The sequence below is a fragment of the Natator depressus genome, chromosome 11, assembly GCF_965152275.1.
Source record: "Natator depressus isolate rNatDep1 chromosome 11, rNatDep2.hap1, whole genome shotgun sequence".
Lineage (NCBI taxonomy): Eukaryota > Metazoa > Chordata > Testudines > Cheloniidae > Natator > Natator depressus.
Genome location: NC_134244.1, coordinates 5,740,989 through 5,753,936, shown reverse-complemented (window position 1 = coordinate 5,753,936; position 12,948 = coordinate 5,740,989). Strand labels below are relative to the sequence as shown.

Sequence of the window (12,948 nt, the reverse complement as noted above, 5' to 3'; positions counted from 1 at the left end):
AAAAATGAACGCGCCCATCTCACCAAAAGACCATGTGACCTCGTTGATAGAGCCCTGGGACTTGGAAGATCTGGATTCTCTTCCCAGCTCAACCCCAGTGACCTTGTGCCTCAGTTTTCCCTACCTATAAAATGGAGAGAATGAGGCCAATCTCCTTCGTGAAGTGCCATAAGACCTTCTGATGAAAAGCAAGGGACTACTACTGTTCTAAGCATCATCACCCTGTCTATATTCCATAGTAACATTTGCCAGTCAGGTACACTTTCTTTCTGGTAAGTAAAGAAAAGTATTAATGATATATGAGGGCAGAACATTTGGTGGTACTACTAAATAATAATATTGCCTTGTAACTTTTGCTCCCTTTGAAGTCAATAGGATTATTACAACTGACTTCAGTGGGTGCAGAGCTAGGCCAATGCAAAACCTACCTATGGAGTGTTATATTTAATAAATGACTGTGTTTTCTTTTCATCTTCCGATTCTAAGAATAGCATGCATTTAAAAATTTTAAAGGATTTCAATAGACCTTTCAATAAATAACTAGGCAGGAGCCTCATTTGCTGAGCCTTGGCTCCAAAATAGACTTTTCAAAAGACAGAGACATGTTCAGGACTGTATTTAGAGAAAGGCAAAAGTGACAGCTATCCAGAGTGTCATGCAGGGAGCCCTCAATATTTTGAAAACAAGGCCAGGCATCAAGGCAACCGAGCACCATGTATGTCACAGTGTATGTCACAGTTTATGATTATTATTATTTTCAAGTTCCTGTAGCCAACTTTTTGGATTGTGGTATTTAGCCCATTTACAGCACCTTCCATCACGGATCTCAAAGTGTTTCATAAAGATGGGGAAGCATTAATTTGCCCTGTTCATAGGCAGGGAATGGAGGCGCTGAACGGTTAAATGGCTTGCTCATGATCCCACAGCAAGTCTATGGCATAGCCAGGAACACAATCCCCCAGAATTTTTGTCCTGGGACAAATCCACTAGATTATCCCCACTCCTTGGACCAGTTCTTAGGATAATTGTCGGGGTGGGGGAATTGTTCTTGGAATCATCGAAGCTTAGGGTTGGAAGGGACCTCAGGAGGTCATCTAGTCCAATCCCCTGCTCAAAGCAGGGCCAACACCAACTAAATCATCCCAGCCAGGGCTTTGTCAAGCCAGGCCTTAAAACACCTTTAAGGATAAAGATTCCACCACCTCCCTAGGTAACCCATTCCAGTGCTTCACTACCCTCCTAGTGAAATAGTGTTTCCTAATATCCAACCTAGACCTCCCCCACTGCAACTTGAGACCATTGCTCCTTGTTCTGTCCTCTGCCACCACTAAGAACAGCCGAGCTCCATCCTCTTTGGAACCCCCCTTCAGGTAGTTGAAGGCTGCTATCAAATCCCCCCTCACTCTTCTCTTCTGCAGACTAAATAACCCCAGTTCCCTCAGCCTCTCTTCATAAGTCATGTGGCCCAGTCCCCTAATCATTTTTGTTGCCCTCCGCTGGACTCTCTCCAATTGGTCCACTTCCTTTCTGTAGTGGGGGGCCCAAAGCTGGACGCAATACTCCAGATGTGGCCTCACCAGTGCCGAATAGAGGGAAATAATCACTTCCCTCGATCTGCTGGCAATGCAGCCCAATATGCCATTAGCCTTCTTGGCAACAAGGGCACCCTGCTGACTCGTATCCAGCTTCTCCTCCACTGTAATCCCCAGGTCCTTTTCTGCAGAACTGTCACTTAGCCAGTTGGTCCCCAGCCTGTAGCGGTGCAGGGGATTCTTCCTTCCTAAGTGCAGGTCTCTGCACTTGTCCTTGGTGAACCTCACCAGATTTCTTTTGGCCCCATGGACTTGTGCATGTCCAGCTTTTCTAAATAGTCCTTAACTTGTTCTTTCACCACTGAGGGCTGCTCAGGTTGTTCTTCATCTGGCCTTTACTACTGGACGCCTCTGTCTTACTGGGCCCACTGTGTAAGCTGTGAAGTTGTGGAATTTGACCAAGCAACAATTGGTGGACTATGAATGTGTTGCAGCCAGCCTGCATGTGCAGATTTCAAATGGCTAGCAACACCCTCCATAGGGCACATTGGGTAAGATCCCTAGCTAGTGTGAATCAGCATATCACTAATGATTTCAAAGCAGTATGCTGATTTACACCTGCTGAGAATCTGGGCCACTCTTCTTTAAGGGTTTCTATCTTAGGTCTGTAATTCTGTGGCCTCCGCTACTGTGGCATCTCAGCACCTCACCATCTATAATGTATTTATCCTCACCACACCCTTGTGAGGTAGGGTAATACTAATATCCCTATTTTACAAGTGGGAGCCTGAGGCACGGATTGTATGTCCACACTGAGCACTTAGCCCAGGTTCTAGCTCAGGTTTGAGCCCAAGCCCCCCTTCCGTTCACACACAACTCAGTCTGACTTGGATCAGCGAGCACTCAGGGCCCTTTTAGGATCCTGCTGGGTGGAGGGCATCAGAGCCCAAGTTCCACTGTCCCTCGGGTCCAAGCCCTGTCAATTTGAAGTGTGGACACAGCTTGAGCCCCAGAACCAAGTCATAGGGTTTGCATAATGTAGTTTGGACACCTTAGCATAGCTGTAAGACCTGGGTCCAGCAACTGTAAATCCAGGTGTGCAATGCAGTGTAGACGCTAAAGCACAGACTTGGAAACACTGAGTCCATAAGCCCAGGATCCACATGCTCAGATTTATAATGCAGTGGAGACATACCCAGAGAAACTAAATCACTTGCCCCAGGTCACACAGAAAGTTTGTGGTGGAGCAAGGATTTGAATCTAGGTCTTCTAAATCCCAGGCTTGCACCCTAACACTAGACCAAAACATTTAAAGGCCCTATAATTTTGCCGCCTCCTCCATAGGTTCCTTGGCATTTGAACCCAGGATTTGTCACAACCATACCCAATTTCACCAGACCAGTTGTAGCATATGGAAACATTTTTCCATCTTGTAATGAACTCTTTCTGATGAAATTATTTAGAAGGTGGGTCTCTGAAGAGGCTATTTATCTCCTCTTTTCTGTCACACCATCACTTATCTTTCAGGTTGGTTTTCCTTGCAGAGTGACTTACACTTGCTCCTGTGAGCAGATGAACAAAGCAGATGACTTGTTAAAGTCTATTAAAAACACACCAGGGAGAGGAGGAAAAATCGGTCAGGTTAACATCTCTGAAAATCAAATCAACATTCATTCTAAATTATTCCTTTCGCTTGCTTTTGAATTCAAAGAGAGTCTCTTTAATTTAAAAGTCACAAATGGCCTTCTTTTTGGTTAAAGAACCTGTTAAATGTTGAGTGCCAGCTCAGTAATTTAATTGGTTGAGGTGAATCCTGCTTTTAAAGAAACATAAGAAGCACCTGGGAGGAGGGGAAAGAGAAGGAAGAGGAAAGGAAGACACTTTTTGGTCTGTGATTGAGGCTTCATTTGCTGAAGCACTTTAAGTAGCAAAGACAAACAGGTCATTCAGCTCCTAGGTTCCAGTTCCATATTCCCCAGTAAAGGGTAAGGATGTTTCACAGTGGGTTTACGCTGGTCTCTTCCCACTGGTTCCCATACACAGAGCTGCTCACCTCTTTCCTCTGCCTACAATGGCGGTATGAGTTTGAATCTATCTCAAATAGGAATTAAGAAGGATAGAAAAAAGTTAGGGAAAATAGCATGGCATGAAGTTATCCCTTAGGGATGGGGGAACAAGACACAAACACATAGTTCCAAGCTCATCGTTGGTGTAACTCCATTGACTCAACTGCTTTTAAACCAGGGTTTGAATTCCCCCCACCTTCTGTTATCGGGGAATCCGGATGTCAATGGGCTTGTCTCCCTTCGTTCCATTCGTTGAACCCTTCTGTGGCCTGCATGTACCCAGACCAGAGAACGTCCCAGAAGTCTGAAGACTTCTCCTCAGCAAAACGTGTCAAAAGAATGTCCTGAAGGAATTATCCCATAAACAATTCCAACCAAACATGTTCCTCAAAATGGCTTTCTGGTCCCTCAGATATAGGTATTTTCCCAAGGTGTCCTTGTGAAGTTATTTTGCACTTCAGCTGTAGCCCGGATCACCAGGGGTGAGGTTTCATGGTCTGTGTTATACAGAAGGTCAGACAACATGGTCTGAAAAAGTATGAATCTATGAATTTTAGTATAAACAAGCCTCAATTAGAATAGTTTAATTACTCCATTTTGCCCTTGTTTTTACCAGCATTAATTTTCCACAACAATGTATTTATGGGTCTTCTGTCTCTCTTCACCTAATGTACTCAAAGTAAACATAACCATAACCATGTACAGAAAAGGGCTATTTTAACACTTTGGGTGTATCCCTCACAGAATTTTCCCTTAGATCAGCTGACACCCAGAGATAATACATATGATGCCTGTCTTTCAGAAGGATCCCAAAGCATTTTATAAACTGTGTGTAAGAATCCACCATCTACACACGGCACTGAAATGCAGCGCCTTTGGGTTGAAGCATGTTTGCTGTTTAGCAGGCCTAATTAACACTACACACCAGTTTTAAGAAAGCAGTTGAACTGAAAGTAAAGGTAATCATAAATTAATATACTTATCTGCATTGTGATTTGCCAATACGATGGGGCTAACACACTCTTGCCAAAGGTGCCTTGAGGTCTTTAATAACTAGAAATGGTGAAGACCTTGATTTTCATTTCATCTGAGAGGCGGCACTGGGAGATTTTCACTACAACTGCCTCAGCGAGACCCACGTCACCTATAGCATCATGTCTTTTGGTGCATAGATGTCTGCCATCCATGTACTAATCAAACTGCCCCTCACCGTAGTTTAGAATGTTTGTGTGGCCAGATTGTGACTTTATCTATCCAGCTATCAGTGGTACCTCTCTGACTGTATTACAGGAGTATCTGAGCACCTTGCAACCTTTGAAGTATTCATCCTCACAAAACCACCGTGAGGCAGGGCAGTGCTGTTTTCCCCATTGTATACCTGGGGGACTGAGAGCCAGATTTTTAAAGGTATTCTGCATTAGCCCTCATCTTAAGAAAAAAAGAACGGCCAGACTGGGTCAGGCCAAAGGTCCATCTAGCCCAGTATACTGTCCTCCAACAGTGGCCAATGCCAGTTGCTTCAGAGGGAATGAACAGAACAGGCAATCATCAAGTGATCCATCCCCTGCCGCCCATTCCCAGCTTCTGGCAACAGAGGCTAAGGACACCATCCCTGCCCATCTAGTTCTTTTTTGAACCCTGTTATAGTCTTGGCCTTCACAACATCCTCTGGCAAGGAGTTCCACGGGTTGATTGTGCATTGTGTGAAGAAAAAGACAGATTAAGAGGAACTGAGTGCTGAACTGCTGCTACACTCACCAGTTTCAACTACGTTTCTGCCCAACCTACAGCTGTAATAATCCACAAATCCCTGGCTCCAAATGGATTTTGATTCCTACAGTTCAGGTAGCTACTGATATTATTTGGGACAGCTTCCTGCAGAGAAATTACAGAAGCAAGGAGGCTGATGATCTTCCATTTCTCTAAACGCTGGCCCAGCTGCCTGCCTCTCCCCTGTTAGCCCTCAGAGTTGTGGCATTAGCTAATACATTCTTGATTACAGCCTCACTTAGGCAGATGAACTAATGGAAAGTTGCTAAATGCAAATTAAACAATTAATTATACATTTTATTGTTACGCTGTTTGCGGGAGGGGAGAAAAACCCAAATCCAGAACTGCACTTTTTCTCCACCTCTCTCATATTTTTTTCCTTTTATCATCAAGGCTCCCCCCTCTGCTAATTAGTCATTAGGGCCAATCTGACTCGTAATGAAGTCAATGAGAGGGGAGGATCCTCATCATTTCCAAGCAGGCACACAACATCTTGAAGGATCAGGTCTTGAGGTCTTTCTGGGAGGAAATCTGTTTGGTCTATTTTGGCCATTGTAAATTCTGTGTGTCAGCCATAGCTGTACTGTTTGGAATACAGTCATGCCTAAAGACCCCACAAATATTAGGGCCCCACTGCACAGAGACATGCTCCTGTACCAAAGGGCTTACAAACTCAACAGAAAGGACAGACTGAGGATCAGATCCTCGGGTGCTGAATATCGTGATCACTTCATTGAGATATCTCAGTGGTTTGAGCATCGGCCTGCTAAACCTAGGGTTGTGAGTTCAATCCTTGAGGGTGCCATTTAGGGATCTGGGGCAAAAACTGGGGATTGGCCCTGCTTTGAGCAGGGGGTTGGACTACATGACCTCCTGAGGTCCCTTCCAACCGTGATATTCTATGATTAATTCTGACTTCAGTAGATTTATACCAATCTACACCACATGGAGCATTCAGACTGGAAATAAGTCTTAAATATTTAACAGTGAGAGTAATTAACCATTGGAACAGTTTACCTAGGGCTGTGGTGCTTTCTCCATCACTGACAATTTTTAAATCAAGATTGGATGTCTTTTCGAAAAGATCTGCTCTAGGAATTATTTTGGGGCAGTTCTCTGGCCCATGTAATGCAGGAGGTCAGGCTAGATGATCACAGTGGTCCCTTCTGGCTTTGGAATGTGTAAATCACCCCATTTTTCAGATGGGGAGCTGAGGCACAAGTCTGTGAATTGAACCCAGAGCTGGGAATTGAATGCAGTCCCCCATGCCTAAACCCCAGGACCACTTCTCCAGGAGGGGCCGTACATAGATACATGGCACTCCCTCCTTAACTTCAACCACTACGTCGCCCTTCATTTTTAAGGGCCTAACTCAGTCAAAACATTGATTCCAGGCTAACGCTTGTACAAATGATCTTAGCCAGAAAGCAATTTTATTTTACTCAACAAACCTAGCAAAGTGCAAAAAGGAGGGAAAAAAAAGGACAAAACCAAATAGAAATTAGTTTTCCTGCAGATTCTCTGTAGCTGTTACAAAATGAGTTTATATTTCTAAAAAGAAAATTTTGCAGACCGCTGAGCCACAATGCAGAGGATAAGCGAGTTTGCTACTAAATAATCATTCTAAACAAGAGTTATTTAGGTTTTAAGAAAGCCAAAGCAGATTACTGCACAGGGCTCTGAAAGGACTGTGATAATCTTTGTGCATCATTAAAGCATAAACTGAAAATAATCCTTCAATACTTAGGCCTGGAAACAATAACCTATAATGGAGCCATGAACATTTATTATAGTAACCACCTGCAAATGAGCACTAGCATTGACCGGAGAGTCTATAAAGCAATTGTCTGGATAACCTGAATACCATGAAGTGTCTAACTGGGCCTTGACTTCAGGCTCCATAACAGCCTGATCATGAAACATAAGAAACATAAGAATGACCATAGTGGGTCAGACCAATGATCCACCTAGCCCCGTGTCCTGTCTTCCAACAGTGGCCAATGCCAGATGCATCAGAGGGAATGAAACAGGACAATTATCAAGAGATCTATCTCTGTCGTTGAGTCCCAGCATCTGGCAGGCAGAGGCTTTGCCTCTGTCCCTAGGAAAGGATGTGTTTTAATAACTCCTAATTTTCGGTTATTGGACATTCTGATCAAAGTCATGCTGGAATGGCCTAATAATGGGATGACTTGGGAGTTTGTAATAACTCCCAATATTTGACTTATTTAAAGTCAAAGTTATTTAGGCACCTAACTGCCATTGATTTCAATGAGGTGCCTAAATATCTCTGAGATCATGGGCTAGTTCTTTCTCCACCTGAAGTCAGTGGGACTAACTAGCCACGTATCTATGCATCTGGGTACTTCTATCAGGTCTATCCCTAGGGTATCTGAGCTCCTAAGGGCAAATTTTCCACTCATGCAAACTAGTGTTAAACTCCTGAACCTGTCAAGTGCAGAGCCCCCTCAAGTCCCATTGACAGCCCTAAATGAATCAGACCAAGCATGAACACCAGATTGCTTGTTTTAGATATATATAGATTATGTTTAGCACCATTGTAGCGAGGTGCGGATGCAAAAAGGAATCTTAGAAATGTATGCTTGTTTCAGCATTAAGCAAATGTCTATTTCCTTTTCATCTTTATTCCAGCGTCAATGTTAAAAATTCTTGTCTTGAGATATTCAGACAGCTTAGGTGGTATCACTTAGCAACACTTACCAGTAGGTTTATTGTTGCCCATTTTACCGTGGCCTTATTTGCCTTCCCTTGCAGCATTGTAAGAAGAAGGAAGTGCTGCGGCTAAACTAAACAGCACAGGTCAGTGTGTGGGGGGGGGGGGGGTAATATATGCAAAGGAGGCTTAGCACTTCCCTCTCCCGACATAGCTCTGTAAAAGCCTGGTCTCAGCATGGCAGGCCGAATCAGCCTGAAGGCTGTGCTAACTCATACCTGACTGTAAAGGCCACAAGCAGCTGAAATTACAACTAAGGATAGGCATAGGACAGGGTCGGCTAAGCCATGCCCCTTTTCCTGTGGCCACACCCCTTTGCCCTTGTACAACAGCAGCACAGATGGTTGGCATAAGAGTCTGTCCTTCAGCTCTGTGCTACCAGAGGATCATCCTCATTCTGGCATGGATGATAACCAGAATAATAATAAAAAACAATCACGTTTCTACTCCTTTTCTCACACACACCCTGCTACAAGATTCTATCTGAGAGCATGCAGAATGCAAACTCTATAAACTTACCTTTATTTCTCTCTGAATATATGCTCTATGTAGTAGCCCTTGAGGATTGGACAAGCTGCCTGGCTGCTTGACATGGTGCAGAAATCAAAAAGCACTGAATTTTTAGGCTCAGAGATTTACATTTTCTCACTGATAATGTCCATAGCTCATTGCTGGTCACCAAAACATAATTGTTACTATAATTGGCCAAATTATTTATTACAACTGATTTATTTATTTGCTTGTTGTTGGGGTTTTTTTCTCCTGATCATGAAACTGTGTTGATCATGGTGTTTAGAAAGGAATCTGCTATTCAAAGTGGTTTGGTGAATCACTATTTTTTACAAACATATTGGTGCCCTGATTGATTGTGACCCAATCAAAGGGCATACACCTTTAGTTATCCTGTATTTGGAATTCACCATTGAACTTTCTGATTGGTCACCTAAATCACATGGTATTGTTTTTCTTCCCTAATGGGTCACACGTGTTCATAGATGGATCCCAATAAAGAGAGATGATCAGGCTGGATTGAAACCTGGTTTTCAGAATTGACAAAGTGTTCAGTGAACTGTCTCCCCTTGTTCCACTAACTCCCAGCAAAGCTCCCTGGAGGATTGGCACGTCCCTCAATGTGACTATTGGAATTAGTGGACAGTCTCTGAATTTTTAAAATGTTGTTGAAGTTTTTCCACACACAGTTTTGACTGGTTTTGGAAAAAAAATGTTTTGGCCCACATTGAAAGCCAGTGGAATTTTTTCAAAACTTCAGGGTTTCCACGGCGTTTCTTCATTCAAACTTTTCAAGCCACTCTGGCGAACCACTTTCCACCAACACACCCAGAAAGGGAGCAATTAGACAATCCCACAGGGTTCTTTCCCCTTCCCAATGGCATTGTTCATTATGTGCCAGCTCCCTGCAGAGCTCCTTCAGTTAAGACCTTGATCCCTTGTTAGTGAGTCACTGCAGCCTACCTAGATAGCATGCTATAACACCTGCTGCAAACCTTTTAAAACACTGCACAGGGAATGCAGATCCATCCCACAAGGCAGCATCCTGCTTGCTGCCTCTCACCTATGATAAATGGCCCTGTTTAGTAGCTCATAAATATTCGCTTCTACCGCCAGACAAATAGGTTTCATCAGTAATCATTTTGACCAGGGCTACCATCGTTCCCAGACTGACATTCCCATGCAGGAGAAAACCCTTTGATTTGATCCTAGTGCGTCTCCAAATGCATGGCCTGATTTTGAAATATCATAAGGGGCAGGGAGTAGCATGTAGCCCGGAATCATTATTTTTTGCTCTGGGACTAAAGACCTGTCTGCGTTTTTCTTTTATTTTGGATGATGCTGGATTTAATTCTTTAATTCTGTCCCAGGTCCACAACGTGCTGAGCGCTTCCTGCAAAATACTCGGCACCCTGAAACCCCGCTGGAGTCAATGGGAGTTGAGGCCCCCTAACGGCTTGGAAGATCAGACCTTTTGAGCGCCGTTCAGGTGAAACAACTATTCCAAGTGATTTAGTTGGGAATTAGGTCCCACTTTGAGCAGGGGGTTGGACTAGATGACCTCTGGAGGTCCCTTCCAACCCTGATATTCTATGATTCTAAGTGGATTTCGTGCTAGTTACAGGTGCTCTTCAGTGCAGACAGCAAAGATGGAAGCTCCTTCCATCCACCTCCATCAATGTGCTTCGGCCCTGGTGTGGAGGGACCATTTCCCAGGCTGAGGCAGGGAGTTGGGGGATTGTTTGAACAACAAGAAACTACGCAAGGACACTTTTTCATGTTTTAAGGGATAAACAGGCGAGACACAGGGAGTAACTCATTCTGACTAGTAAGTTCCCTTAGAAACAGCACAAAATATGACAGGCTGATGTGATAGTGCAAACTGTATGCAGCAGTTCCTGGCAAGAGACAGGTGATTAGCATTGGCTCAAGGCAGTCTGTCACTGTGCAAGCTTCCCCTCCTTTCCACACACACACAGTGTGTCTGCTCTGTGTTGTACAGTTGCACTTCGGAGTTAGAAACACCTTGGGAAAGGAGGTTGTTCAGAACTCTGAAAGGTTCGTAACTTTGAACAGAATGTCACGGTGGTTCTTTCAAAAGTTTGCAACTTAAAACATTGACTTAATGACTTTGAAACTTTACTATACAGAATCAAAATGCTGCTTTCCAATTATTTTTTTTGTAGTTTACGTTTATTTAATTTTTTTTTTAATTGTGTCTCTGCCACTGCCCAATTGCGTGCTTCCCAGTTCCAAATGAGGTGTGTGGTGGACTGGTCAGTTCCTAACTCTGGTGTTCATAACTCTGAGGTTCTACTGTATCTAATATTAATTGAATAGACACATGGGGCAAGTAGATATAATGCATGCTAGTGAACACTAGAGGGCATTCAGGAGAATTAAGGAGAACTTTGCTAGAGCTCTTTCTTTACACTTTGTGAGTGTGCTACAACAAATGACGAGATCTAACCCTACTGAGTGCTTCCTAAGTTCTTGTCAAAAATGCAGTATTCTCCCAGTGCCCTTCAGTCCAGGCCTGGAGTATCCATTACTGTTGTAATCATCCAATTTTTCCAATGCACCTCAGTCCTGATCTACCACTGACTAGTCTAACAATATCTCTCTTGAGCAGACAGTGACTATGGTCTAATTCTCGGCCAGCACCTATATACTGTGGAGATTGGAGCCATATACGCATCTGAGAGAGACTGAGAAAACAGACGCTAACCCATGGCATCAACTGGACGTGTGGCATCAGATCAGCAATTTATCTATGTGCCAGAATGCATCTAGTAATGACTATTGATTTTGCTTGTTAAAATAGACTCTTTAATGTTACAATAAAATACATCATGACAGGGCAGCGGGCAAGTTTAGCACTCATTTCCCAGTGCAATAGATATAAGGCCAGACCCTCTGCTGCTGGAAATTGGTGCAGCTCCGTTGAAGTCAATGGAATGATGCTGATTTACACTAGCTGAGGAGATGGCCCGTCATTTCTTAATTGGCCAGGTTCCAGTTGAACACTAGTGTTCATTAAAGGCCATTGCTGCAAATAGTCAATAAAACCAAGCTGACGCATTAGATCGAGCTAGCAGCCCTGATGCAGACTCCTGGCAGCGTCGTCTCAGTCACTGTCTTTGACCTCTCATGCTCGGACTCTCTGAAGCCTTCCCTAGTCCTCTTATTCCAATGGCTTCTGCACTCCACTGCACCTCGCTACTTGTCCCAGTCACACATTCCCTGACAAACTTCCTGCTCCACTCTGCTGTTTCCTGCCTTTACCTAGCCTCAGTAGCCTTTCCCCTCCCTCCAGGGTGGTCTGTCTGTGATGGGCCTGCTCTCACCCTCACTGGGCAGGCAGGCTTTCGGCACTATCAGCTAAGTCTAACCCATCCAGATACGATTTAGGGAGAATGAATTATCTTGGGACTAAGGCACCGCACTATAAATCTCAAAGGAACCGGTGTGTCAGTTGTGCCCCAGGCTTCCTGTGTGATCTAAAGCAAGTCACTTAAATGTTCTGTGCCTCAGTTTCCCCCTCTGTTACGCATGAGGGGACAGCAATGGCCTGCCTGACAGAGCATCAATTCACTGATCAGTGTGTGGTGCTTTGGGATCCTTGGATGGAAGGCTGTACAGAAGTGCAACGTTATGTAAAGGCATCCAGTTCTGCTCCAGCTATCCCTGACTATGATTCCCACCTTCCCCCCCCACCACCACATTTCCTATGCGTTCAAATCTGTACCTGTGCAACAAGGCTTGTCTCTGGCTCTGCCATAACTCCACCTCTGCTCAAACCCTCATCCGTGCCTTCATCTCCTCCCCCCATGTCTGTCGACTCCCATCACCAAGTCCCAGTTCCCCAGCTATGAAGAAGGCTGCCACCTATCTTTTCATGTGCATGAAGACATGTGACTGTTGCTCTCCCATTCTAACACAACTCTGCTGTCTCCTCATTCTTCTTCCCCAACCTTATCTTTGGTCCTTGTTCAGTATCTGGTCACTACTGGCATGGGAACCTTCTCCCCTTACCATCCCAGACAGCTTCTCTGCATTTCTTCACCCCATTGAGTCTATATTATTTTGAATATCATCAGAAAGAAACCTTTTTTCTCCTTTCACTCCACCTCTTTAGGCAGTAGCTGGATTGTTTAACCCCAGAAGGCATTTGGAGATGCAATCTATCTGAAAGACCCTGCTCCTCAGAATAAAGGTGATTGTAATAAATAAAGCCAGTAGAAAACTGCTGCGGACTAAATGTATGGGTGGATGGAGTCTCTCATCCATATCGACGTTTGAGAATTTAACCAACATTATAAATGAACATGTATGT

At 44.1% G+C, this 12,948-nt stretch overlaps 1 long non-coding RNA gene across 1 annotated transcript; it reads left to right on the top strand.

Moving 5' to 3' along the window:
* Nucleotides 1-226: 226 nt before the first annotated feature.
* On the top strand, nucleotides 227-11,289 carry LOC141995533 (uncharacterized). Its single transcript, XR_012641346.1, has 4 exons — nucleotides 227-272; nucleotides 8,144-8,188; nucleotides 9,983-10,101; nucleotides 11,245-11,289. It is a non-coding gene; the product is annotated as an uncharacterized LOC141995533 (long non-coding RNA).
* Nucleotides 11,290-12,948: the final 1,659 nt, after the last annotated feature.